The 5,159-nt window shown below is 41.1% G+C and overlaps 1 pseudogene; it reads right to left on the bottom strand.

Annotated features, from left to right (window-relative positions):
• Window positions 1-2,909: 2,909 nt before the first annotated feature.
• Window positions 2,910-4,596, bottom strand: LOC114439150 (tripartite motif-containing protein 16-like; annotated as a pseudogene).
• Window positions 4,597-5,159: the final 563 nt, after the last annotated feature.

Raw genomic sequence — 5,159 nt, 5'->3', positions numbered from 1 at the left:
AATCGAGGGCATAAAAACGCAGGTGTCCCCGCCTTTAACGCCATCTACTGAACTGTTGCGTGAACACACACAGTTAGGGAAATGGAACAAACATCAACGACTCCTGTTGTTTCATTTTATTTCAATACTTGGAAATATGAGATCGAAGACTGAATACCAAAACTAAAAGTTGCATCAACAGTGAAACCTGCTGGCCAGATTAGACAGATTAGACTTTCCCCTTCATGTCACTACCAGGCCACAATTTCCTCCAAAAATAAAATAATATAAAAATAAAACAGTAATGCATTTTTCATTGTTATGAAATGTTTGATCATGCTCCCCAAAAAGATGCCTCCTGTTAAACTAGTAACAGCATCTATCTCCTATAGGCTATTTTGCACTTTTGTGTTTTCATATTTTATTTATTTCATCACCAGAACAGAACAGCAATGGTTTTGTGAGACAAAGATAACACACTGATGCTGTAACTAGCACATTTTGGACAAGGTTTTGCACACAGTTACTGTATTTTGTACATTCTCATTGTTTTTGTGTAAATATTTTTTATGTTGTTTTCATTATTTACATCCATGTATAGTATGCTGAGTGCCGGTACATTGCTGCTGCGACAGTCTATGTGTACAGTGCATCTGGAAAGTATTCACAGCGCGTCACTTTTTCCACATTTTGTCATGTTACAGCCCATATTCCAAATTGTATTAAATTAATATCTTACCTCAAAATTCTACACACAATACCCCATAGGACAATGTTACAAAAAATGTTGGTGTTTGTGCTCTGACATGCACGGTCAACTGTGGGACCTTATATAGACAGGTGTGAGCCTTTCCAAATCATGTCAACTGAATTTACCAGGTGGACTCCAATTAAGCTGTAGAAACATCTGAAGGACGATCAGTGGAAAAAGGATGCACCTGAGCTCAGTTTGAGCTTCATCACAAAGGCTGTGAATACTTATGTAAATGTGATTTCCTAGATTTCTATTATTATTATTAATAAATTCAAAAAATGTCAAAAAAGAACTTTTTCCACATTGTCATAATGGGGTGTAGAATTTTGAGGTAAGAGATTCATTTAATACAATTTGGAATGGGGCTGTAACATGGCAACATGTGGAAGAAGTGAAGCGCTGTGAACACTTTCTGGATGCACTGTGCATTTGTCTGTCTGTCGATCCATGTTTCCCTAAATTTGGTTACAACAATATATTACGTCTGCTGTAGTAGAACTTTTTTGCATGTGATGCAAAGTCAGGAAGGGTAAATTCAAATGTAACTTTGAACTGGACTATGTGATGTGTATATGAAGAGTGAATTGATTGCAACAATCCACGATGAAGTCTTCTGACAGAAACACATGGAACAAAATGACGGCTGCCATTGATTACTTCATAACAAACTGAATTTAAAGCTGTCTAATTTCCTGTACAAGGGCTAATCAAGTAAAAATCAAATGAATAAAAACGTACTTACCGTACTACTTTCTTCAGTGAAGCAAAATAAGTATAGATATAAATATATAAGATGTATAAAAATCATAAGTATATTTGCATCTGCTTCATTGCCATGTTCCATGCAATGTGTTATAAACAATGGATTGCACTGGCCTGCATCATATGCAGTGAAATTAAAAGCTGGCGTGTGTGCTGATAATCTCTGTCTATCCATCTGCCAATCTCAACAAGCAATATCAGCAAGGCATCATTGCTTTGACTATATAATGGTAGCATAGGTAGGCAGGCTATGTTGACCTGACATGTATCATGACAACATGGTTAAAGTTCAAAATTCAACTTGGATGGAGAACTATGGCCTCAGAGGTGCTGATTCTCATCCCAGCCGCTTCACACTCAGCCGCAAACCGCCCAGTGCAGTCTGAAGGCTCTGGTGCGATGAAGCCAACATGACAATATCATCTGCAAAAAGCAGAGACGAAATCCTGTGGTCCCCAAACTGGACCCACTCCAGCCCCTCGCTGCACCTAGAAGTTCTGTCCATAAAAGTCATGAACAGAACAGTGATGTGGAAATAACCAGAGACCCATACTTGAGTAAAAGTACAAAATGACAAAATGAAGTCTTCTTTAAGCATCATACTCAAGCAGAAGTATTAAAGAGGTCAATATTTATAAATAAAAAAGTACAAGTATGGAGTTTACAGAGTAACTGCTCAATTCCCAACATGAATAAAGAGGACAGGGATGGATTCTTAGTCTCATGTAGATAGAGGGAGTAGTGTAGAACAACAGAACAGTCATTAGAATAATTTTAACAAATTCCTTGAAGTAATAATAATCTTCATCATAATAATAATCATAACTACAGTCAAATAGCCATGTGGCACTATGACTGTATGCTCATATTAGTATATCAATCTGTTCAGACTACAGAGCTCATCCTAAGTGTAAAGTTTCATCCACATTGGATGAAACTTAATGACTCTTGTCCTGTAATTTGTAATATAAATCTGTATGTTATTTCATTGTTGTTAATTATTATTTTTAAAGAATTCAGTGCAGTTTTTTATGTCTTAGAAAATTCTCAACTAAACTTTATGGACAAAACAATGTGAGTCTGACACATGAAATGATGAAAACAATCCTTTATTGCTGTGATGAAAAAAAAACATTTTATATTCTTTGTCATTGAAGACAGACGAAGAAAATCTGGGATCATGAAAACAAACGTGTCTACAGAGAAATCAATACATGCAGAAACCAAATAATCACATTGATAACTGATCCTGTGTCAATCAAGGAAAGTTTTAGGCTCAAATACACGCAAATATCCATCTGTAAGAGCTCAGACAGACCAGACATCACACATCAGAGAAAATACAATACAATCAAAGTTATGAAACCTCCAACAACCTCCAACATTTCTTTCTGTCTCAACCATCAAGAGAAGAGATCCACCTGAACTCATGACGGCTCTATTTCAAACTGCACAACTCACATGAGGATCCACGACGCATACTGAATCCAGCATAGAGCGGCTGAGTGAATGTGGTCTGCACTCTGTGGACGAGAGTCATGGTTTCAGAGACGCTGTAGAAGGACAACACACCTGCTCTGTGATCCAGGTACACTCCTATTCTGGAGGGAGGAGGCCCTGAGATATAAGTGTCAATACAGTTGTGAGAAAATTTGTAATCGTTTAGGTGGTGCCGGTATTCTAATACCCAAGATTTGTTATTACGACCAAATTCACATTCACTGAAGTACCCTGCTCTCCTGATACTCTTGTATGTGACTGCTACAGAAATATATTCTCCACTCCTCGCCACCTCCCAGTAACAACGTCCAATCAGACTCTCTCTACTCAGCACCTGAACCATGTCAGTGAATCTGTCTGGATGATCAGAATAATGCTGTGTCCGCATGTGTTACTTTTCTGTTCCCCTCTGATAGTTCCAGCCATCTGTGTACTGTGTTTGGATCCAGTGTTAGTTCACGTGAATACTTTAAAAATCCAGCTCTGGTCTGTGGCTCTGGTCCTGACAGTAAAACATCCACTTCAGTCAGTGAGACGTCTGTCCACGTCTGTCTCAGAATGTCCTGTAGTTTGTCTCTGAGCTCTGACACAGCTGCTGTCACGTCCTCAAAGGACCTCAGAGGAGGGATGCTGATGCTGGATGAGTGTGTAGACTCACTGAGTGCTGACAGTGAGTGGTAGTTGTGTAGAAAGTGGTTGTGATCCTCTGTGTGTGAGAGCTGCTCCAGCTCAGCAGCTTTCCTCTTCATCTCAGTGATCTCCTGCTCCAGCTTCTCCTTCTGCTCTTTGACTCGACTCACTTCAGCTTCCTGCTGGGATCTGACCTGCTGCTTCACATCAGAGCTTCTTTTCTGGATCAGACGGATCAGCTCAGTGAAGATCTTCCCACTGTCCTCCACTGTTTTATCAGCAGAGAGACTGATGGCCTCCACCTGCTGTTGGAGCAGCTTCACATCTTTCTCTGCGTCCTGGATTCCCTGCAGGAGCTTTTGAAGACTCACCAGGAGCTGCTTCTACTTCTCAGCCCTTTCTGCTGCAGCTAGGACTGTTTCATGGTCTTTATGTTCATCCATTGTGCAGAGATAACAGACAGACTGCTGATCAGTGCGGCAGAACATCTTCATCACCACACCATGATGAGAGCAGATGTCCTGGAGCTTCTTGGAGGGCTCCACCAGCTTGTGTTTCTTCAGTGGAGCTGCATCGTAGTGAGGTTGGAGGTGTTTCTCACAGTAAGAGGCCAAACACTGCATGCAGGATTTGAAGGCTTTCAGTTTTCTTCCAGTGCAGAAATCACAGGCCACATCTTCAGGTCCAGCGGAGCAGTGATCAGCAGGAGCAGCTTGGAGTCCAGTCCTCTTCATCTGCTCCACTAACTCTGCTAACATGGTGCTTTTCACCAGGACAGGCCTCGGTTTGAAAGTCTTCCTGCACTGAGGGCAGCTGTGGATTCTCCTCATACTCTCTTCATCCCAGTGGCTTTGAATACAGGTCATGCAGTAGCTGTGTCCACAGGGAATCGTCACTGGATCCTTTAGTACATTCAGACAGATGGAACAGCAGAAAGCTTCTTGATCTACGTGAGCTCTTTTCTGCGCCATTTCACCTCTGAACAAGTTTCAGTTCTATGTGAATGACACTAGTTTGCATATCATGTGTTTCTGCAGCAGCCTGTCAGCAGGTTGGTTCCACCTCTCTGCTGGTCTGAAGGGGAGGGAACCAGAAATATAGAGAGGAGCTGCTTTGTTTGAGAGCAGGAAGAAGAGGGAGGGTTATCAGGAGAAAAAGGCTGGACAGAGAATCTGTGTGTTTAATTAACCCTTAAACTAATCTTCACCTCAACTTTTCAGGTCGTCAACAGCAGCTTCTTATTTAAGTGAGTTTAATGAATCTTTGTAGATGCAGCCATATAAAACATGATAAACTGCAGTCTTTTGACCATAACACTCCCGGCTGTCCATCCTCTTCTCTGCTGGTGATTGTGGTTCTTTGGTCTCTAATATCATGCCTAGCCTTGGCAGCTTTGTGCCTGATCGTGACCCATCAATGGTAATGACTCCCTGTGAGCTGAGGTTGTCCAGCAACTGGACCTTATGTAAAAGATTAGACCTGCTCTTAGGAAGAAATGGTCAGTACAAGATCCAATGGCAAGCTCTCTCAGGCA

The sequence above is a fragment of the Parambassis ranga genome, chromosome 1, assembly GCF_900634625.1.
Source record: "Parambassis ranga chromosome 1, fParRan2.1, whole genome shotgun sequence".
In the NCBI taxonomy this organism is placed as follows: Eukaryota; Metazoa; Chordata; class Actinopteri; family Ambassidae; genus Parambassis; species Parambassis ranga.
The sequence above is the reverse complement of the archived record's forward strand: the minus strand, read 5'-3'. Positions and strand labels throughout refer to the sequence as shown.